This window comes from Benincasa hispida, chromosome 11 (assembly GCF_027475165.1).
Source record: "Benincasa hispida cultivar pf3 chromosome 11, pf3_genome.v1.1, whole genome shotgun sequence".
Taxonomy (NCBI): Eukaryota; Viridiplantae; Streptophyta; class Magnoliopsida; order Cucurbitales; family Cucurbitaceae; genus Benincasa; species Benincasa hispida.
The window spans coordinates 1,935,574-1,960,721 of NC_143488.1; the positions used below are offsets into that span (position 1 = coordinate 1,935,574).

At 39.8% G+C, this 25,148-nt stretch overlaps 1 non-coding gene across 1 annotated transcript; it reads left to right on the forward strand.

Annotated features, from left to right (window-relative positions):
- Positions 1-15,772: 15,772 nt before the first annotated feature.
- TRNAD-GUC (transfer RNA aspartic acid (anticodon GUC)) lies at positions 15,773-15,844 on the forward strand. Its single transcript has one exon. It is a non-coding gene; the product is annotated as a tRNA-Asp (tRNA).
- Positions 15,845-25,148: the final 9,304 nt, after the last annotated feature.

Sequence of the window (25,148 nt, forward strand, 5' to 3'; positions counted from 1 at the left end):
GTTTTGAACCCTTAGTCCGTTTCGAGTGTTTTGCCTGGTGGAAAGTTCGTGCATGAAAATTGGACCCTAAGGTAGCCTAGGTAGGCCCAGGAGCTTTTTGGGGCACCAAATGATCACTGTTCCCAAAACCGTCTAAGACACGACTTTTTTTCATGGTTCTGAACCCCTAGGACCGTTTCGGGCATTTCATCCGGCAGAAATTTTGCAACGAAAATTTGACCCTGGGAAGCGTGGGTGGGTCCGAAAGCCGTTTGGGACACTAATTGAGCTCCATTCCCAAAACCATCTAGGGCACGACTTTTTTTCATGGTTCTAAACCCTTAGGTCCATTTCGAGTGTTTTACCTGGCGAAAGTTTGCGCATGAAAATTGGGCTCTAGGGTAGCATGGGAAGGCCCAAGAGTCGTTTGGGGCATCAAATGAGCTCCATCCCCAAAACCATCTAAGGCACTACTTTTTTTCATGGTTTTGAACCCTTAAGTCCGTTTCAAGTGTTTCACCTAGTGGAAAATTCGTGCATGAAAATTGGGTCCTAGGAAGCCTGGGCAGGCCCAGGAGCTGTTTGGGGCACCAAATGACCATCGTTCCCAAAACCGTCTGAGGCACGGCTTTTTTTCATGGTTCTGAACCCCCAAGTCTGTTTCGGGCGTTTTTTCCAGCGGAAATTTCGCATATGAAAATTTGGCCCCAAGCAGCCCAAGCGGGTCCGGGAGCCGTTTGGGGCAATAAATGAGCTACATTCCCAAAACCATCTAGAGCACAGCTTTTTTTCATTGTTCTGACCCTTTGGGTCCATTTTGGACATTTTGGCCGACGGATAGTTAGTGCATGAAAAGTGGGCCCTAAGGCAGCCCGAGCGGGTCCGGGAGCCGCTTGGGGCACCAAATGAGCTTCATTCCCATAATCGTCTAGGCACGACTTTTTCATGGTTCTAAAGTCCTGGGTCTGTTTTAGGCATTTCACTCGGCAAAAAGTTCACACACAAAAATTGGGCCTCAAGGTAGCCCAGGCAAGCCGAGGTGCGGTTTGGGGCACCAAATGAGCTTCGTTCTCAAAACCATCTGGGGCACGACTTTTCTTCATGGTCTTGAACCCTTGGGTTAGTTTCGGGCGTTTCACCTAGCAAAAAGTTTGCGCACGAAAATTGTGCCCCAGAGTAGCCCCATCGGGCCCGAGAGCCATTTAGGGCTCCAAATGATCTTCGTTCTTAAAACTGTTTGAGGCATAACTTCTTTTCATTTTTCTAAACCCCTGGGTTGGTTTCGAGCATTTTACTTGACGAAAAGTTCGAACACGAAAATCGGGCCTCGAGCCAGCTCCACGGGGACTAGGAGCCGTTTGGAGCACCAAATGAACTTTGTTCCCAAAACCGTTTCGGCCGTTTTTCATGGTTTTGAACCCCTGGGTCAGTTTCAGGCGTTTTGCCCGAGGGAAAGTTTGCGCACGAAAATTGGGCCCCGAGGCAGCCCCATGGGGCCCGAGAGTCTTTTGGGGCACTAAATGAGCTCCGTTTCCAAAACCATTTAGGGCAATTCTATTTTTTTATGGTTCTAAACCCTTAGTTCGTTTCGGACGTTTTGCCTGGAGAAAAGTTCACGCACAAAAATTAGGTCCCAGTGTAACCTCATCGGGCTTAGAGGCTGTTTGGTCACCAAATGAGCTCTATTCTCAAAATCGTCTGGGGCACGACTTTTTTTTCATGGTTCTGAACTGTCACACCCCCTCTCGAGTTTCATCTCCCAAACCCGAAAGGAGATGTGAAGACAGTTGACACCACCTTTGTGATATTAACTGTCCAATATTTACCAATTCATAAGATAACAAATATGTATAATTTTATTTGTTTTTTTTAGCATCGGTTACAAGCATTCAATCTAAATACATTTTCAATCCTAGTTAAATCTAATGACTTCCAAAAGTAACCGAATCCGAGTTTCGCTCTGTTAGAGAGTGGAAATTCTAGACCTTGAGTGGCTTTTCCCAGAACGTTCCGCTTTAGCTACTTGGGAGGGGGGAAAATAAAACATTGAAAAACGTGAGCTAAAAATTCCAGTAAGTGGTGTATATTTAAAAGGAAATATATTTGTTTCAAAATTTCATTTTTGGAAACCAATTTCACAATCAAACAATCATAACACACAAGAATGTAACACTTCCAGCCTGATAATTGGCTATCCTTGGCATGATCATGTATTTCCCAAGGGATTCCCATGAACTTCCCGATATGCATGTTATGGAAACAATCCCAGTATTCTTATAGCCCAACGAATATGCACATGTCGACAATATCTCGTTAGACGTGTTTGAGACAAACTAACAATTTTCCAAGGTACAATTCCAGTTTCTAATGCAATTCATGTTATGAAAAACCACAAGAATTAAATCAACAAATAAAATCCAAAAAATACATTTCTCGATCATGCCAATTTCAAACCTCACACACACACACACATACACATATGCACACATATATATATAATAACATATATAATTCAAACACACGAAAATAGGTAAAACCACTCATAATCCTTTTGTTAATTCCCTTCACAATCTTCCTAAAGCAGCCCTTGCTCATGTTTCCCTGAATTTTACTTATTTCCAAAGAAATCCTAAATTAGCTTGACATTCTTCAAATAAATCAATTTTAGCTTTAAATATATCCTTAATTAGAGATTACTAGCTTACCCACTTCAAAATACCCAAAAATAGGTTTAACGCCCAAAAACGTAGCTTTAAAGGTTACTTAGGTTGTCCTGTGGGCGTGGGCAACAGTCTGGGCGCTGGACTGGGCGTGGCTGGACGGCAATCCTTGCACAAGCGTGGGAGTAACACAGGCGTTGGGCTTGGACATGCATGCGTAAAGGGCTAGGCAGTGTGTGCAACGCGGGCATGCACTGAGTCGCTATGTCGTGTGCATTGACAGGCATCTGTGTCATCCAGATGTGCGTCTTGTGATGGGCATTCACATGCACCTGCGCGATACATCAGGCGTGGTCATGTGTGATGGCACCTGCCCTGTGCGTCCAACTGGGTCCTCTGCCTTCCATCGCAAATTCTTCACTCCTCACTTATACCTTTACCTTGTGCATCTAGAGGCCATGTGCCAATGCCTCTACCTTGCCAACACCTCCTTGCATGTGGCTGTAGTGTTCTCATCCTTTTAGAACAACGTATAGCCTTCCTTTGCATGCCTTGCAGTGTGTCCATCTGCTCCTTGCTTCAGCCTAAACTTCACTAGATTTAGCCACTTGCTCTTATTTGCTATCAACCTAGCCTTGCTCCCCAAGTTTATTTCCTTTAACGCATACTTCCCCATGGCCGCATAGTCTACTCAATGCATAACCACACTTGAGCGTCTATCATCTCACTTGGTCGCATAGCTCCCATAACACCTAACCTCACTTGGCCTCATTTGGACGCATGGTCTTACTTGGATGCTCTCACTACTTGGTCTTCGCATAGCCTCCTTGCGTTCACGCCTATCTTCAACCTCAATGCATAATTTCATGGTTGGGGCATACCCTATTCGTTCAACGCATACCTTTTCGCCCAACGTTTAGTGTCATGGCCTTCCTCCACGCACACCTTGCCTAGTCAACGCACAAGTCTCTTCGCCTAGAGCCTATTCTTACCGCGCTTCAACCCTTCTAATCTTAGCATGCTTGACCAACGCATAAACTCAATGCAAGGCCCTCGGCCATCGCATATCACCCTCGATCGCATACCCCTCTCAGCCAACACACACCTTGGCCCATTGCCTTGCCCAACGCTTGCCCCAAGGCCATCCTTGCCCTTGGTCGCACGTCTCCTCTTGTCCAACTAACTCGCATGAACTTGGTTGGTGCATTGTGCATGCTTAACGCATAGCAACTATTCAGCCAACACCTAGCCATTGACTCCACACCTTCCCTTGCCGACACAACTCACCATCGCTTGGTGTCCTAATACGATCAACACTTAGCAAACAAGGTTAACTCTTCTAGGTGCTCACCTAACCTCCAAATGACAAGGCCTTTGCCCATTGAGTCCTCACACCAACGTTTCACTTTAATTCCCGCACTTTGCCAAATTTTATCCTTCATAACCAAGTTTAGCGACATTCCATGTTTAGCCCTCAAAAGTCTTATATTTAATACTTCAGATATTTTCCTTCTCCTCAAGCTTCCTTCTTGGAATATTCACTTATTCTTCTTATTATCCAAGTTTGACCTAACTTGCCTAAGTGAGATTTGAGGGTTTACATGAACCTTTGGGTCCATTTCGAGCATTTCGTCTGACGAAAAGTTCGCGCATGAAAATTGGAACCCAGAACAGCCCAGGCGAGCTTGAGCTATTTGGGGCACAAAAAAATCTATGTTCCTAAAATCGTTTGAGATACAACTTTTTTTCATGGTTCTAAACCCCTAGGTCCGTTCAAGGCGTTTCGCCCAACAAAAAGTTCGTGCACGAAAATTGGGCCTCAGGACAGCCTTGCTAAGCACGGGAGTCGGTTGGGCACCAAATGAGCTCCGTTCCAAAAACCTTCTGGGGCACAACCTTTTTTCATGGTTCTGCTCCCCTTAGTCAATTTCGAGTGTTTCGCTCGATAGAAAGTTCGTGCAGAAAATTAGGCCCAAGGCAGCCCAAGCGGACCCAGGAGCCGTTTGGGGCCCAATGAGCTCCGTTCCCAAAACCGTCTAGGACACAAATTATTTTCATGGTTCTGAACCGCTAGGTATATTTCGGGTGTTTCACCCAATGGAAAGTTCGTGCACGAAAATTGGGCACTAGGGCAACCCTGTCGGGCCCAGAAGTCATTTTGGGCACCAAATGAACTTCGTTCCCAAAACCTTTTGAAGCACAACTTTTTTTCATGGTTCTAAACCCTTGGGTTCATTTCGGGCGTTTCGTCGACGGAAAGTTCGCACACAAAAATTGGGCCTCAAGGCAACTCCATCGGGCCCAGGAGCCGTTTGAGGTACCAAATGAACTCCGTTTCGAAAACTGTCTAGGGCATGACTTCTTTTCATGGTTCTAAACCCCTAGGTCCATTTTGAGTGTTTCACCCGGTGGAAATTCGCGCATGAAAATTCGGCCCCTGGGTCCGTTTGGGGCATCAATATTCGTTAACTATCGAGACATACCACCATAGCTCGATAGTTGCACTCTTCTCATTGTAGATGTATTTTTGTCCACTTTAACCATAATCAGTAAGTCAATCTTTCACAGGTTGTTCGTATTTACAGCTAGGTCAAAATTATCGTCTTACCTCTGCTTCTTAAGCTCCCACTGATCCTCTGTTGAACAAATGGTTTATAGCCCAACTAATAAACCATATCTCTCTCGGCCATGAGAGGGCGGGGCACCTTTGTTCAAACCCAGGAGTCAGTACTTAAGTGAACAATATATTTGTTAACCCTAAATCGGGTTGGAGCGAATTTCATCTTGCAAGAGTATGTCCTTAGCTATCTATCCGGTCTTATCCCCAAAATGGGAGGCTTATTGAGTAGTGTTGTTGAACTACTCTCACCTATGTAGATCAAAGGATATTCTCAAATATATAGGAGTTCATAGTTAGCTCAAAATTAAGATCGAATTACCCTAAGTCGTTGAATTTGAAATAGTCAGTTTTAACAGTAAATAGTTGGTATAAAGAAAAGTAACTATTTCGAGGTCCGGTCTTATACAAACATCCTTTGCATAGGATGCCCCTACTCACATGTCTCCACATGAATGACTTTAGGATCACATCATTTGTATCAGTATACAAAGTGGGCCGCATCCAATAGTGTCACCAGGACGAGGTACCCAATCTCATCCATATACTTTATAGACCATTTTGGCTATATACTAAAACTTGATCCACTTTTATGTCTCGACATAAAGTTAAAGTATTCATACTATAGTCATGGATTCGTTTATTGGATTTTACAATAGAATGCAATGCCAATAACATTTTATTGAATGAATGACTCAATAATATTTTTATTGATAAATAGAATATGTTTCCAATATTTACGAACTGCGAGTTTTAGGACATTCCCAACAATCTCCCACTTGGATTAATACTCTAGTGAGTTACAAATATATACATATATATAATGTACACAATGTTGAGATTAAGAAAGAAAATACAATAAACTAAAGCATCTATATACCCTTGACATTCTCCCACTTGCCCTAGGTTATGAAGCTCGTAGTCCTAGTCCAACCAGGTGGCCCTCAAACACTTTAGTCGTGAGGTCTTTGTAAATGTATTAACAAGATTATCTTCAGAGGCTATCTGCGTGACTATCACGTCTACTATGTGTACTGTCTCCCGAATGAGATGGTACTTTCTCTCGATGTGTTTCCTGCATTTGTGGCTTTTTAGTTCCTTTGAATTGGCAACTGCTCTACTATTATCACAACACAGAGTGATAGGCAGATGTATATTTGAAACCATTTCCAAATCTATCAGGAATTTGTGTAGCTATACGGCTTCTTTAACTGTTTCATATACAGCTACATACTTAGCTTCCATCGTGGAGTCAGCAATACAACTTTGTTTGATGCTTCTTCACACTATAGCTCTTCCATTAAGAGTGAAAACTGACCTTGAAGTAGATTTCCTAGAATCTACATCCGTCTAAAAATCAGAACTAGTCTATCCCGTAAGGATCAAATCCTTAGGCCCATACACGAGCATATAGTTCCTCATTCTCTAGAGATACTTAAGGATATTCTTAACAATAATCCAATGACTGTCCCAAGGTTAGATTGGAACCTGCTGACAATTCCAATTGCAAAGCATATGTCAGAACGTGTACACAACATAGCATACATCAGACTCCCAACTACTAATGCATATGGAATTCTTTTCATTTCCTCAATTTTTTTAGGCATTTCAAGACATTGTTCCTTGGACAAATGAATTCCATGTCTAAAAGGTAACATACCCTTTTTGGAATTTTGCATATTATACCTTGACAACATCTTGTCAATATTCTGAGATAGTACTAGCATTCTGTTCTTGCAATTCTGAACAATTTGAATTCCAAGAACATATTGTGAATTTCCTAAATCCTTCATTTGGAATTACGATGTTAGTCATCTTTTTACGTCAACAAGAAAACTTGTCTCATTCGCAATGAGCAAGATATCATCAACATAAAGGACCGAGAAAGCTATAGTTTTGTTGACCACTTCTTGTAAACACAAGGTTCGTCAACATTCTGTTCAAAGCCATAAGATTCGATCGCAATGTCAAATCTTATATTCCAGGATCTAGATGCTTGTTTTAACCCATAAATGGATCGTTTAAGCTTGCAAACCTTTTTCTCTTGACCCTGTTCAATAAACCCTTCTGGTTAAGACATGTAGATACTTTCATCAAGATGGTTATTCATAAAGGTTGTCTTGACATTCATTTTCCATATTTCATAGTCATAAAATGTAGAAATGGACAAAAGTATTTTTATAGATTTTATCATGGCAATAGGAAAGAAAAGTTTCTTCATAGTCTACCCTCTTTCTTTGGGTAAAACCTTTTGCCACAAGTCTGGTTTTATAGGTCTTCACCTTACCAGTTTGGTCTCGCTTTCTCTTGTAGATCCACTTGCAACTAATGGGTTTTATACCATCTAGTCGATCTACAAGTTTTTAGATAGAATTGAAGTAAATTGACTCCACTTCTAGGTCTATGGATTTTATCCATTATTCTTTATCAACATCTTCCATTGCCTGTTTAAAGGTCAATGAGTCCTCTAAGCCATCATCAGGTATGAAGACATGAGTTTTTGCTAAACCCATATAGTGATAAGGCTTTTGAATAACCCTCCCACTACGTCGAGGTATTCTCATCTCTTGAGAAAGATGTGACGGAGCAACAACTATTATTGATGGACCAGCTTGATCAACAACTCTTGTTGAATTTGTAGTTTCTTTGGATATTTTATTGAATTCTAGTTTACTGTGAGGTTGATGATTCCTAATATGATCTTCTTCTAAGAATATAGCATTTGTCGATACAAATACTTTAACTTCTTGAGAATCATAAAAAAAATCCACCTATTATTTATTTAGGGTATCCTACAAATAGGCATAATTTTGAACGTCGTTCCAATTGAAGGAATTCTTATTCAAGAGTACCTACGAGCGGAAGCAGATCTTTCCAATTCATTGTGATAGAATTACCACATATACATTCAAAACATACTAATATGCATTCATAATGCTAAAAAGATCAGATGAAGATTTCTTCTTCATAGTGAGTCTAAAACCCAACCGTCTACCTCGAACAATCACTACTCGGACAGAAGGAAACGGAGATGATACCACCACTCAGAGCCATCAATATTCTTGGAGTGAGAATCCAAAGTGTGGGCTTTGTTCGGATTTGGTAGAGGGAAGGAGGAAGAGAGACCGTACACAACGATCAAGCAAGTGGGAGATGAGGTCATCTATTGCATAGACAAGATGCTTGATCGTTTAGGTGAAGTATACGATCGTGTAGGAAAAAATAAGTGATCGTCTAAACGATCGTGGAGGAAAAAGTAAGTGATCGTATAAACAATCGTGTAGGAAAAGGGTGAGCGATCGCTTAAGTTTTCTAAGTGATCGTATATACGATCGTTTAGTAAATATCGGGAGCTAAACGATCGCTTAGGAAAAGGTAAACGATCCTTTAGTTAATAGCGTGTGAAGGTGTAATCGGTAAGTGATTGCTTAGCAATGTCGTATATATAAACGATCGTGCAAGCACTATCATATAGGCACTGATTTTCTAAACAATGACACTTTATTTAACATAATGTCCACGCCTTCATGCTCAACACACCATTAGCTATTTATGCATCTCAAAGTGATCTTTCAATGCACTCATCTGTTATTTAGAATTGAAGAGACGTCGTCCCATTTCCTTTATAACCGTCCAATGAATGTCATCTCATCATATTCATAACATATAAATTAATATCATATATTAATTATAATATTTTCCTCTACTAGATATAAATCATATTTATATCCAATTTTCTCCAAATTAATGTATCTCATACATAAAGTTAATTATATCATATTTAATTAACTCGTTCAATTATATCATATATAATCGAACTCCCTTTTGTCAATTTGAACATTTCAAACTAACCCAAAAACGGACTCTCAACTTATATCCAAGTTACCAAGGGGACCTTATGGACCTATGGCTCGAAGCTTCAACAGTACATGAATAGCTAACTAAACTCTTTAGTCACAATATCCACCATCCGTTAACTGTCAGGCATTCCATTAAAGACCGACAGTTGAACTCTTCCTGCCATAGATATATTTCTATGTCCATTGGATATAACCAATCATCAATACGATGACCCTTCACAGATGCTCATAATTACAATAGACCAATTTATCGTTTTGCTCCTGTAATTACATCTTCCTTCTTAAGTACCACTGATCCCTCTAATGAACAATACAACATAGTCCTACTATGTGCTAACACCTCTCGGGCCATGAGAAGGTGTGTGGCGCCACATCGTTCAAGCCCCGAGATCAGCTCTTAAGAGAGCAATCTATCTACTTACCCATACTTTCAGGAAGAAGTGAACTCCATCTTGTGAAGCTAAGTTCCCAGCTCCCAAATCAGATGAATCCCTAAAATGGTAGGTTTGAGTAAGCGCTCTGGCCACTAGCACCTATGTGAATCAAAAGACCACCCTCAATGGCAGGAGTTCCCAACTCACTCAGGATTGAGGCCATGTTACCTATGGTCATCCTAGTGAAGTGAAGTCTCAGTCATAAACAGAGTTATATGACAAGACATTAATACTTCGGGGTCAAGTCTTATACAAACTCTTTGTATAGGACGCCTCCGCTCGCATGTACACTACACCAATGATCAAGACCAGACCATTTGTGACAAGTCACAACATTTGTAATAATTCCACAAAGTGGGTCGCGTCCCTATTGTTACCAGGATAAGGTTTCCCTCCTATATCCATATACTACATACTATTTTTGTTGTCAGTTAAGACATGATCCACTTGTATGTCACCACGTACTGTTGGGATTGGTGTCCTAATTCTCCCAGAGTCTCGTTGTTTTGAAAAGATACACATTGTTCAATGAATAAAATAAATATTATTTAATTCTGACATTTACTCATATCCAATAAACAAAGCTCCTTGGTTATCTTATGTGAACTTATGCATGTATATGTGATATTCAAGTGGATCATGCCTTAAGTGATAACCTAAATCGGTCTGTAGTATAAGGATTAAGGTGGGATACCTAATCCTGGTGACACTATGGATTCGGCCTGCTTTATAGAGGTTTGTAAGTGTTGTAAACTACTACAGATGGTAGATCCTGACCATTCATGTGGAGACGTGGAGCGGGGGTGTCCTATACAAAGAGTTTGTATAAGACCTAGACCACGAGATGACTCTGTATATAACGTCGTTGATACTAGAGACTTGCATTTCACCTAAACAACCATAGGTGACACGACCTTAATCCTGAGTGTTTTGGGAACTTCTGCCTTTGAGAGCGATCCTTTGATTAGTATGGGTGAGAGTGGCCAGATTGCCAACTCAACATGCCTACCTTTTTGGGGACTTGTCTAATCTGGGAGCTGGGAACTCAATCCAAAATATGGAATTCACTCCTTTCCCAAAGCAGGGATAAGTAGAGAGATTGCCCCCTTAAGGGCTGATTCTGGGGCTTGAACATAGTGGCCACAGCTTCTCTTTGGAAAAGAAGACTCAGTCATAGTAGGACTATAATTTATGTTCATTAGATGAATCAGTGGTACTTAAGGAGACAGATGTAACTACAGGGGCATAATGGTTATTGGCCCAACTATACTTACAAGTGATCTGTGAAGGGTTGTCGCACTGCTGATTGGTTAAGATGGACACAGAATATATCTGTAGTGAGGAGAGTTCAGTTGTCGATCTTTAGTGGAGTGCCTTGGCAGTTAACGGATGGTGGATCCCTTGGCTAAAGAGTATAGTCAGTGATTCACGTATCGTTGGAGCTTCAGATCTACAGGTCCATGAGGTCCCCTTGGTAGCTTGGATTCATGTTGAAGGATCAAGTTCTTGGTGTTGATTTGAAATGTTTAAATTGACAAGAGGTATTTTGATTATATATGATATAATCGGTATGATGTATAAGATATATCTAGTGGAGGATTAATGTAAATGAGATTTACATTGAGTACCATGGAATAGGAAAAGAACTATGGTTTATATGTTTCATCAGATGAAATATTAAAACTATAGGTTATAAATATAGTATGATAAGTTGGTTATCATTTATGTTTATACTAATATTAACTATTAGATAATTAATACTTTTTCTTTTAAATAACCAAAGTAGTGGGTGGTTATTGATCATGGTAACCGTGAGTTTAAAAGGAAATCGGTTTCCTATTTTGAAAAAGATGTTTTTACAGAAGTTTTCACAAAAATTTGAAAACAATTTGAGTTTTCTCTCCGGCGAAATGAAACTCATGGAAGTCGTCAAGTAAATACAGATTTACTAAACAATGACTGGGCTAGGTAAACGATCATGCAGGTGCTAGCTAAATGATCGTGCAGTGTTTACTAAACGATCGCATAGCTTTGCTAGACGATCGTCGGCCCAAGGTAAACGATCGTGTAGAATCGACCGAGCTAAACAATCGCATAGCTTTTTCTAGACGATCGCATAGTTTTATCTAAACGATTGGGCATCGACCTATACGATAGGTCTCCGACTTCTCCCACTTGCCTATCGTGTACACGATCGTTGTTTCCTCCACTTGTCTGCCTCACACCAAGTCCAAATAGATCTCACCCTCTGGATTCTCACACTGAGAATCCCAAGGTCGCATTGTTGGTGGTGTCAGACTCAACTCGACACTGTCAAGGTTTTCCGAAGGTCGTTCGCGGTGCTACGGAGGCCGTTCACTATTGCAGAGGAGATCGTGACCGACCAGATCATTGAGGATGAGTGCAAAATGTTCGTGCTGTGTTCGTGCGGTGTTGCGGTCGTGTAGATCAAGTGTTCGTGGTTGTTGTTGTTCGATCAGAGTACGCATCGAAGCGTGGAGACGCTTCTACCGTTGTTAGTACAATTTTTCCTATTATACATTTGATGTTCATGCTGTAATTTCTCTGTACATTGTATAACCGCTTCTTTTGAAGTCAACTGTAAATGATTTGTTGATTCATAATTGTAATTTGGAATGGTCTTGCTTTCGCTGCTCACGGAAATCTCGTTTCTGATTTCCTTCAATTGGTATCAGAGTCAGGTTCTCTGATATTCCAAATTACATATCTGAATCAAACGATTTTTATGTCGTGGTGGGTTTTCGCCTTTGTAATTAACCGTTTTCTACATTTGTGGATGAATGTGATGAATGTTTCGGGTTTAAATTTCCTTTTTGTTAAAGCTTTCAATATTACAAAGCGTTAATTGTAAAGCCCCTGATTTTTGGGTGAAATTAACTTTGCAATCGAGTCTATAATTCGAAAAGTTCAAGTTCGTCGAGTCATTCGTGATGAAGCTTCGACGCATGGTGATGCAATTCTCAACGAAGAAAAAGATTAAGCGTTGATCAGATCGTGTAGCCTCAGGAAAACGATCGTAGGGATTTTACTAGGCGACTGTTTAGTTTTTTTTTCTAGACGATCGTGTAGTATTTTTCAAACGATCGTTTAGCTAATGTTAAGCGATGGGGTAAATCGTTTACCATATCGCGTAGCATTGGTTGTGCGATCGCGCTGGCGTTGGAGGTAGACGATCGTAGTGGGAGCATGCGATGCTCGTCGTTTAGTAAAAGACACACGCTAGACGATCGTGTAGTTAGCAAGCTTCATCGCTTATTTACTACCTATGCGATCGCGCGTATGCGATACGGAGAAGATATCTAAGCGATTGCTTAGGTGATGGTGCTTCGAGGCATTGTAGTCGCTTAGACGATCGCAAAATTCGGGCGTCATGCGGAGCACGCTAAGCGATCGTGTATTTCAGGCTTCATCGCTTAGTAAAGGTACACGATCGTGTTGTAATGGCTAAACGATCGTCTGGATTTTTTTAGACGATCGTATAGTAATGCCAAACGATAGTTTAACTCTGGGAGCTCTGGTAAGCGATAAAACGAAGGGTTTGTTTTATCGTGTAGATAATCGCGGGGTGCTTTATACACGATGGATGGTTGAAGAAGCGATGCTTTGCCAAGTGGTTCAAGACCCGGTTCGCTTGTTTGAACTGGAGACTCCTTGTCTTTGTAATAGTTTGCTTTCCCTTTTGTGTTTTAAGGAAATTTTACCCAGTTAATCAACTTTTATTTCTTATACATGTGATGTATGGTTCTTATATGTCAAAGTGTTTGTCACATAGTTAAAAACCCACCTTAGGTTGTGCAATTACTCATGCATCATGTATTATAAATGTTATAATCAAGCATGAAGAAATTACTTGAAAGCATGTGCATGCATCATGAAATATAAGAGTTATACTTTGCATGCATTGAGCATTATCATGCATCATCCTTTTATTATAAATGTTATAGTCTAAGGCTGAATGGAAGCATGTTTTGCTTGTTTCATTGCGGTTTTGTATAAGTGTTATATAAAAGAAGTAGCAATGAATGGACAATGCATTGAGCATGACACTTAGGCCGTTTATAGCGTTATGAATGCCTTGCATGTGTTAGCTTCGCGTTGTGGTTGTTTCCGTTTATAAGTGTTATAAAGGAAATTAGACCTAAAATCAATAATTCAGAGTTGCATGCGAACTTAGTGTGAACTCAAGTTTTTGTTTTTAAAGGGTTTTAAAATTGGATTGAGATAGACCTAAATTCAAATGGTTCTAAAGAGTTTAGTAACCTAGATTAATATTTTAAAATCGGTTTAATAGGATTAAATTGGTTGGAATAAAAGATTAAATTTCTTGTAAACCTATCTATAAGGGACCTTTTGTCTAAGGCAGGTTCTGGCTAGGCTGGTGTTCTTAAGTTGACGGAAACGTAACAACCCTACCTGGGAACCTACCTGGAAAGGTGAATTAGATAGATTTTCAACAAGCATGCGATTTGGCCAAAGACTCCATTAAAGAGTTTAATGGATGATGATCAAAAGTTGTTCAAAAGTTGTTCAACTATCCAAAGTAAATGTTACTCTTGGGAAAACCTAAAAGTCACTTAGTTAAAATCCTTAGCTGTGTTTTTTTCTAAGTAAACTAAACCCTATGTTATAAAATACTCAGTGGGAGGAAGAGGCGTATCAGATATGTCTATGATTCCACTTATGTTTCTCTCTGTATATTCATAATGTGAGATTCATGCTTGGCCTCAAGATGCCCCAGGATGCATCCCCCTTTGGATGGTGTTTGCATGAGTCAATATCAAGGTAGACGGAGAGAGTATTTATAGTAAGTGGGTGAAGGGTGTGGCCAACATATCCTATGGTCTCTGTCATTAGTTCACACCGTGAGATCATTCTGTACGCCCTCGTGTCACCTTCGATGCGGCCCCCTTCGAATGGGCTTTGTGCATTTGGTCAATATCAAGATGAACTCCAGAAATGGATAGGGACACTTTAGGTTGTGCCCTAATCGGATTTTCTTTCCTTCGGATTGGCTTTTTGGCGTGGACTTATAGGCTTAAAATGGTGGGTCAAACTTACGGGAGATTGTTAAGTAAGTTAATGATCTCTTGATCAAATCACATTTAAAGATGATTTGGCCAAATCACACTTACAGAAGATTGTTAAGTTAATGGAGATTTTTTCGACGATGATGTACGCATTTGCCTGATATGACCGTATCCGCTTGATCGCATCTGCTCAGACCTTCCCCACCCCCAAATTTAGAGATGTGCAAGGTCCTCATTGCGTTGTTTTGGACAGAAAAGACAAAAAACTTAGTCAAAATTTTGAAAAGAAGGTTTGAGCAGAGTCTTGTAATAGAGAAGGTAAAGTAGAGCTATTACGATGAATTGTCTAAGTGTTAGGCAGAAAATGCAATGTATAAAGAAAATTTTGCTAAGGTTACGCATACTGTTCATCATGGCAACACAAATAAACAACGCAAAAGAAAAGAAAAGAATTACCGCAATAAATTGACAAAGGATGATAATGATAAAGAGGCCAATGCATAAGGAAAGAATGATTACTCAGTTGTATAAAATTTGTCTAAGTACACAAAGAGTTATAATTATCGCAACACAAAATTGTAAGTATGTACAAAAGAATATAAGGTATAGCTATCTATAAAAAATGAATGGCCGTAAAAAAAAAAGAATGCAAAATTGTGGAGACAGTGGTACACCCCCAAATTTAGAGTTGCAGTGGGGGCTCTTGGTGAGGAGGGTGTTACGAAGGAGCTCTTTGTGGCGCTTCTTGAAAGTACAAAGGCTGTTGTAGATGTTAAGGCACCATGGGACCATGTAAATAGGCAGTTAAGAAATTGAAATACTCATGGTTGCGCTCGGCCATCTGTCTTTGATTCAAGCGAATGGTGAAAATGTTGGGTTGAATATTGACCATCGCCTGCCGCAACTCTGTGTTGCTTTTTCACAACTCCGTTAATGAATGGTGGAAGAAGGTGAGCTTTTGAGATAAGAAGACCCACATTTCTTCTAAGGCAGCAGCAAAGGATGCGGTGGAGGGTTGCGCTATCGATGGTTCACCAGCATCAGTTTGATGTTGAGCAAAAGGACCTACTCCCAAACCATGTGGGTCATCAACATGCGGCGATCTTGGCGGTGAGAAGTGGGGTGGAGATGGATGGCGGGTGGATGCTACTAGAGATGCGGGGTTGGAGTCAAGGTCGTTGTAGTATAGTGGTGAGTATACCCGTCTGTCACGCGGGTGATCCGGGTTCAATCCCCGGCAACGGTGCCAAAAACTTGAAATGATAATTTAATCATTGATTATATAGTAAAAAAAACTTGTTAGGTCTTTGACGTATGCGCTTTGCGACAATGATAATATGCGATACTACATTCTAAATGATGTATTGCGGTGATGCTTAGATGCTTCCGTAGTATGCATTCGTGTAGTGTGCGTGCGTCATAAGTTTTATGTGCAACTGAGAAAGTATAATTCCAACGCAAGTTTTTTAGAGTGAGGTCGAACAGGGGGATTGCGGTGATTAATATGATACTAATGTGGTATATGCAACTGAGAAACATAAAGAATAATGAATTGATTTGAAAAGTAAAATGCAGTAAAAAGTAAAATGCGATAATAAAGTAAAGTGCGATGATAAATAAAGTGTGATAATAAAATGCAGTGATAAGTAAATTGCGGTGATAAAATAAAGTGCGGTAAAGCAAATTGCAGTGATAAATAAAGTGCGGTAATAAACAAATGAATAAACAATTAAATATACAAGTTGAGGACTGGCTGTGAAGATGTGAAAAAGTATCGGATGAATGAGGTGGCAAGTCTTTGTGAAATGAATCGGAAAGAGAATGGGTTAAGGGAAAGGACATCGAAAGTTCATCAATCTTGTTGAGGACGCAACTAAGGTTCCACTTTCCCTTGGCTTACACCTTTCAGTGATCGGCCGTGTTCCCATATGTCTATGGTGAAACAAGGATGAACGTGATGAATGCAAGGTTGTTTCCATCTCTGGAAATATTTCTCGCTTTAGTTAACGCATTCTTCTAACCTTCTTTCAAGAGGCGGAATAACATCTTCACTTCTGCTCTCACAGGTGAAGATGTCGTTGAGCATGCTTTAGCTAAACTCAGCCGATTTCTTCAACAAAGAATAACTTGCTCGCTTAATCCTTCCCTTTACCTTGGGGATTAGTTACACATGATGAAGAAAATGGATGATGAATGTATGATGAAGAACAGATGAATAATATAATGGTATTAAAATCTAAGGATAAGCATTTGTTATAGATAGTGAATGAAAGATTAGAGATGAACATAGTGGATGAATAGAAAATAAGAACAAATACGGAAAGAGTGTCAATATCTTGACACGGATCCCGATCAGAGACGATTTGCTTGCCGGTGTGTGGTAGAAATGAGGTGGAAAGCTTCCCTCTCAGGCTTGTTTTCCAGGTAGAAGTGATCTTTGCACAGAGCCTCTTCTTCGGGAATGGAAATAATTGCTTGCTCCAAAGACTTACCTCTCGGTCTTGTCTCGTCTTTCTCCCTAGATTTCGATTGTCTCTTCAGACCACCTTCTTTCTTTGAATTTGATGAAGCTATTTATAGACCTTGGCTTCTTCTGCATTAGTGGTCTCGCTCTGAAAAGCTGATAATTCCTGCCCTGGCATAGTGGAAACGTCTGCTCTGCCCCACGTTCAACTTGTCAGAATCATACAAAAAAAAAGTTCTACAATGTCAGAAGTCCTTGTGAATGCATCGCTCTTTACATCTATGATTGATCGCCGTATGCAATTTAATTGTTTTGATCTTTTATCGATTGCCGCATGTGGTGGAAATGTGTTGATCATTTGAGTCCATGATCGATCGTCGTATGCACTGCAATTGCATTGTTCTTTCTTTGTTCTTGAATGATTGTTGCATGCGGTGACCTATTTCCTGCAAAACAAAGACTTGGACATTCCATTTTGCCATCGCAATGGGGTTAGCGGGCGTGCTTAGGACACTTTACAATTTTTCCGCTTCTAAGCCAATTTCTATACGGTCGATGTAACTTTTCCTTCTTTTTGCTGCATAATCTAAATAAAACAGTATAAATAACTTGTATTTCTACAAGTTATCAGACCTCTAGGGCTTAAAATGGTGGGTCACACTTATAAGTAAGTTAATGATCTCTTGGCCAAATCAATGATGGCTAGTCGTTATAGGAGCAAAAGTTGCTCTGGTATTAATGACTGGTTGAGAACTTCTCAATTCAGATGAGGGATAACTGACCTCCTTTCGGCGGCTTTTATCCTAAACCTTTGAAGCGTTATTGCGAAACTAAATGTCACACGGGGTTCATGTTAGTTTTGCTAAAACCTTATAGGATGTTGTTTTTTTTTTACAATGGGTATTTGCTTAAAACCTAACGTAGGTCAATGTGTTTTTCTTTTCAGCAACTCATTAGTATTTTCGTTTAAAGATTTTAAAAATGACCGATTTATTACAGTGGAAAGAATCGTGTGAAACGAATTTCGTGGCAAACGACCTCCATCCCATTACTCTCCAAAAGAGGACACAAGGCAGTAAATTTGATTTATTGGTCTTGGAGACATGTCTGGTAGAGAATGATGATTCTACCTGGATCCTAGATTCAGGTGCTACCAATCATGTCAGTTCCTCTTACCAAGGATTTAGTTCCTGGCAAACGTTGCCAAAGGGAGAGATGACTCTTTGAGTCGGTAATGGTGAGGTGGTTTCAGCTGTTGCTGTAGGCAGGCTGAAGTTATTTGTTGACAAGAAATGTTATGTGTTACTGGATAATGTTTTTGTAGTTCTTGATATTAAGAGGAACTTAATCTCAGTTTCTTGTCTTATTGAACAAGGCTATACCATCTCCTTTTCTGAGAATAAAGTGTTTATTTTCAAGAATGGAATGGAGATTGGCTATGGTTCAATGGAAAATAACTTATATGTACTAAAGCCATTAGTCATAAAAGCCTTGTTTAACACTGAAATGTTCAGTAAAGCAACAACAGCTAAAAGACCAAAGGTTTCTCCAAAGAAAAACGCCCATCTTTGGCATCTAAGGTTAGGTCACATCAACCTCAATAAAATTGAGAAGTTGGTGAAGAGTGGACTTATAAAGAGTTTAGAAGAAAACTCCTTGCCAGTATATGAATCATACCTCGAAGGCAAGATTACCAAATGACCTTTTACTGGAAAAGGTTACAGAGCCAAGGAAGTCTTGGAGCTTGTACATTCAGACCTCTATGGTTCGATGAATGTTAGAGCTCGAGGTGGGTATGAATATTTCATCTCTTTCATAAATGATTATTCAAGGTTTGGGTATCTCTTCCTAATGCAACGTAAGTCTGAAGCCCTTGACAAGTTCAAGGAGTATAAGGCTGAAGTTGAAAACTTGTTAGGTAAGAAGATAAAAACACCACGATATGATCGTGGTGGAGAGTATATGGACCTCTTGTTCCAGAACTATATGATAGAACATGGGATTGTGTCCCAACTCTCGGCCCCAGGTACACCTCAACAGAATGGTGTATCAGAAAGGAGAAACAGAACCTTGTTGGACATGGTTCAGTCTATGATGAGTTATGCTCATCTTCTATACTCGTTTTGAGGTTATGTAGTATAAACTGCATGTTATATCCTGAACAATGTTCCTTCAAAAAGTGTTTCTAAAACACCTATTGAGTTATAGAGAGGCTGTAAAGGTAGTTTACCCCACTTCAGAATTTGGGGTTGTCCGGTACATGTGCTAATGACTAACCCAAAGACGTTGGAACCGCGTTCGAAAGTTTACCTCTTTGTGGGCTACCCCAAGGAAACGAGAGGAGGATACTTCTATGATCCAAGTGAGAACAAAGTGTTTGTTTCCACGAATGCTATCTTCTTGGAAGAAGATCACATGAGGGATCATAAGCCACAAAATAAGCTCGTTCTATGTAAGATCTCAAGTGAGACTGAGACTGCTGAGAGTTCAACAAGAATTGTTGAATAAGCCGACAAATCAACAAGAGTTGTTGAGGTCGGGATGTCTAGTCAACCAGCTCAAGAGTTGAAACTGCCTCGACATAGTGGAAGGGTTATGAACCTACCAGATCGCTACAAGGGTTTGATTGAAGCCCAAAACGTCATTACGAATGATAGGGTCGAGGATTCATTGTCTTTTAAGAAAGCAACGGAGGATGTTGACAAAGATGAATGGGTTAAAGCCATGAACTAGGAAATAGAGTCTATGTACTTCAACAACATCTGGGAGTTTATTGATCCACCTGATGGGATAAGACCTATTGGGTGTAACTGGATCTATAAGCGAAAGAGAGGTGTAGATGGAAAGGTACAAACATTTAAGGCTAGGCTCGTGGCAAAGGGTTATACCCAGATTGAGAGAGTTGACTATGAGGAAACTTTCTCACTTTTTATCATGCTTAAGTCTATATGGATTCTTCTGTCTATAGCCACATTTTATGATTATGAAATATGGCAAATGAACATCAAGACTGCCTTTCTTAATGGTAATCTTGAGGCCACCATCTATATGACTCAACCAGAGGAGTTCGTAGTTCTAGATCAAGAGCAAAGAGTTTTCAAGCTTAATAGATCCATTTATAGACTAAAACAAGCATCTCGATCTTGGAACATCAGATTTGACACTAATGTCAAGTTGTTTGGCTTTGACCAAAACGTTGATGAGCCTTGTGTTTACAAGAAGATCACCAACAGCTCAGTAGCTTTCTTGGTACTGTATGTGGATGATATCCTACTCATTGGGAATGATGTAGGATATCTGACTGACATTAAGAGTTGGCTAGCTGCCCAATTCCAAATGAAATATTTGGGGGAGGCACAGTATGTTCTAGGGATCCAAATCATTCGGGATAGCAAGAACAAACAGTTATCCCTGTCTTAGGCATCGTACATTGATCAAATGTTGATCGGGTACAAGATGCAGGATTCCAAGAGGGGTTTGTTACCTTTTAGGCATGGAATCGTTCTGTCTAAGGATCAATGTCCTAAGACACCTCAAGAGGTTGAAGAGATGAGACGGATTCCCTATGCTTCTGCTGTAGGAAGCTTGATGTATGCAATGTTGTGTACCAGACCCGACATTTGCTATGTAGTAGAAATTGTCAGTCGGTATCAGTCCAATCCAGGATTTGATCACTGGACGGCGATCAAGACGATCCTCAAGTATCTTCGAAGAATGAGGGACTACATGATTTTGTATGGAGATAAGGATCTAATCCTTAAACGATATACAGACTCTAAATTTCAGACCGATCGAGATTCTCACAAATCGACATCGTGGTCAATGTTTACTCTGAATGGAGGGGCTGTAGTTTGGCAAAGCATCAAGCAAGGATGTATCGCAGACTCCACTATGGAAGCCGAATACGTAGCGGCTTGTGAAGCAACTAAAGACCTGTTTGGCTGAGGAAGTTCCTTATGATTTGGAAGTTGTTCCAAATATGGACTTGCCTATCACTCTTTATTGTGATAAAACGGGGCTGTGGCAAATTCGAACGAGCCTTGGAGTCATCGTCAAGGTAAGGAGTAAGAACAGAAATATCACCTGATCAGGGAGATTGTGCATCGCGGTGATGTGATAGTCGAGCAGATCACATCGGAGCACAACGTTGCTGATCCCTTTACAAAGATCCTCACGGCTAAAGTGTTCGAGCGTCACCTAGAGAGTCTGGGTCTATGAGACATGTGGCATCTTGTCTAGGACAAGTGAGAGATGATACTAGAGTATGCCCTAGTTTATTGTATATTGTACATTTTTATATTGTATTATACATTAGTCTCCCAAGTCATTAGGACAAGTGGGAGATTGTTGGGATTGGTGTCCTAATTCTCCCGGAGTCTCGTTGTTTTGTAAAGATACACATTGTTCAATGAATAAAATAAATGTTATTTAATTCTAGCATTTACTCATATCCAATAAACAAAGCTCCTTGGTTATCTTATGTGAACTTAAGCATGTATATGTGATATACAAGTGGATCATGCCTTAAGTGATAACCTAAATCGATCTGTAGTATAAGGATTAAGGTGGAATACCTAATCCTGGTGACACTACGGATATGGCCTGCTTTATTGAGGTTTGTACGTGTTGTAAACTACTATAGATGGTAGATCCTGACCATTCATGTGGAGACGTGGAGCGGGGGTGTCCTATACAAAGAGTTTGTATAAGACCTAGACCACGAGATGACTAGACTCTGTATATAACGTCATCGATACTAGAGACTTGCATCTTACCTAAACGACCATAGGTGACACGACCTTAATCCTGAGTGTTTAGGGAACTCTTGCCTTTGAGAGCGGTCCTTTGGTTAGTATGGGTGAGAGTGGCCAGATTTCCAACTCAACATGCCTACCTTTTTGGGGACTTGTCTGTTCTAGGAGCTGGAAACTCAATCCACAATATGGAATTCACTTCTTTCCCAAAGCAGGGATAAGTAGAAAGATTGCTCCCTTAAGGGCTGATTTCGGAGCTTGAACATAGTGGCCACAACTTCTCTTTGGAAGAGAAGACTCAGTCATAATAGGACTATGATTTATGTTCATTAAAGGGATCAGTGGTACTTAAGGAGACAGATGTAACTATGAGGACATAACGATTATTGGCTAGCTGTACTTACGAGCGATCTATGAAGGGTTGTCGCACTGCTAATTGGTTAAGATGGACACATAATATATCTGTAGTGGGGAGCGTTTAGTTTTCGGTCTTTAGTGGAGTGCCTGGCAGTTAACGGATGGTGGATCCCGTCTAAAGAGTTTAGTCAGTTATTCACTTACCGTTGGAGCTTCAAATCTACAGGTCCATGAGGTCCCCTTGGTAGTTTGGATTCATGTTGAAGGATCAGGTTCTTGGGGTTGATTTGAAATGTTCAACTTGACAAGAGGTATTTTGATTATATATGATATAATCGGTATGATGTATAAGATACATCTAGTGGAGGATTGATGTAAACGAGATTTACATTAAGTACCATGGAATAGGAAAAGAACTATGGTTTATATGTTTCATGAGTTGAAATATTAAAACTATAGGTTATAAATATAGTATGATAAGTTGGTTATAATTTATGTTTATAATAATATTAATTATTAGATAATTAATACTTTTTCTTTTAAATAACCAAAGTAGTGGGTGATTATTGATCATGGTAACCGTGAGTTTAAAAGGAAATCGGTTTCCTATTTTGGAAAAGAAGTTTTTACAGAAGTTTTCACAAAAGTTTGAAAAGAATTTGAGTTTTCTCTCCGGCGAAAAGAAACTCACGGAAGTCGTCAAGTAAATACAGATTTACTAAACGATCTGCAAATGCTAGCTAAACGATCGTGCAGTGTTTACTAAACGATCGCATAATTTTGCTAGACGATCGCTGGCCCAAGGTAAATGATCGTGTAGAATCGACCGATCTAAACGATAGAGCTAAACGATCGCATAGCTTTTGCTAGACGATCGCATAGTTTTATCTAAACGATTGGGCATTGACCTATACGATAGGTCTCCGACTTCTCCCACTTGCCCAGTCGTGTATGCGATCATTGTTTCCTCCGCTTTTCTGCCTCACACCAAGTCCAAATAGAGCCCAACCTCTAGATTCTCACACCAAGAATACCAAGGTCGCCTTGTTGGTGGTGTCAGACTCAACTCGACACCGTCGAGGTTTTTCGGAGGCCGCTCGTGGTGCTGTGGAGGCCATTCTCTGTTGCGGAGGAGATCATTGAGGAGGAGCGCAAAGTTTTCGTGATGTATTCGTGCGGTATTGCGGTCGTGTAGATCGAGTGTTTGTGGTTGTTGTTGTTCGATCAAAGTGCGCATCGAAGCGTGGAGACGCTTCTACCGTTGTTAGTACAGTTTTTCCTTCTATACATTTGATATTCATGCTGTAATTTCTCTGTACATTGTATAACTGCTTGTTTTGAAGTCGACTGTAAATGATTTTTTAATTCATGATTGTAATTTGGAATGGTCTTGCTTCCGCTGCTCACGGAAATCTCTTTTCTAATTTCCTTCACATACATGCTTAAGTTACATTAAGACAACCAGGGATATTAAGTTTATTTGTTTATGGTTAAATAAAAAACATCTAAATGTGTAAAGTCAAGTAGTGAAGTAAATATCATTTATATTATACATCACAAGTGTTCATACAAGTTGTTTACAAACTACAGGACACGAGACTTTAGGGCACAAACCCCAACACCAATTTCTTGAAATTTTGCACCAACATGTGTGTCGGGCATCCCTAGATTCTGAAGTAACATAAACTACCTTTACGTCCTCTCTATGACTCATATGGTGTTTTTGAAACTCTTTTTTAGGGAACCATGTTCAAAATATATACTACAGTCTGTACTACATACCCCCAAAAGGATTGAGGTAACTGAGCGCAACTTATCACCGAATGAACCATGTCCAACAAGGTTCGATTTCTCTTTTCTACAACACCAGTTTGTTGTGGTGTTCTAAGTGCTGTGAGTTGGGATCAAATTCCATGATCTACTAGATAGTTCTAGAATTGTAAATCCATATACTCACCACCTCAATCTGATCGAAGTGTTTTGATTCTTTTACCTAATAATTTTTCAACTTCTGTCTTAAATTCTTTAAACTTTTCATGAGTTTTAGACTTGTGACTCATTAGGTAAATATAGCCATACCTTGAATATTCATCAACAAAATTGATGAAATATTCATATCCTCCTCGAGCTTTAACATTCATCAAACTACAAAGGTCTGAATGTATAAGTTCTAGGGGTTCTTTGGTTCTAAGATCTTTTCTTGTAAAAAGATCTTTTGGTCCTTTTACCCTCAAGACATGATTCATACGGAGGCAACGAACTGTCTTCTAACTGATTTAGATGACCGTTTTTTTACCAGTCTCTCAATCCTGTTGAGATTTATGTGACCAAGTCTTAAGTGCCAAAGATAGGCGTTGGGGAGAAATCTTTCATCTTTTATTTTGAGTTTCTGCCATTTTAAACATCTCTATATTTAAAATGGCTTTTGCTTCAGTTGGTTTTAACACATACAATATTATTTTCAAGTATAGCAGAACAAACATGAACACCTTATGAACTAATGAACACTTCATTAATATCAAAGATTACTTTGTACATATTTTCTAGCAGACAAGACACAAAGATTAAGTTCCTTTCAACTTTAGGTACACAATATACATTTTCAAGTAGAATGTAAGCATCTCCAATATAACTTGACATCTCCCACTACTTCTACTGAAATGATTTCACCCGTTCCCACCTTGAAAGTCATTTCATTTTCTGATAGCTGTGTCCAAGAACTAATTTCTTGAAGAAAAGTGAAAATATGGTTATCAACGTCTAAATCTAGTATCCAAGTTGAGTGAGAACTTTCCACTAAACATGTTTCTACCATAATAAATCAGATTTACCTTGGTTTTCCTTTTCAGTAAAATACTGCGGGTAATTGCGTATTCAATGCCCGTCTTCATTGCAATGGAAACATTTTCCTTTGGTGCTTTATTCTTGCTTTTCTTTGCAGGGGCTTTCTTCTTCCCTTTTCCTTTCTTCTTCAT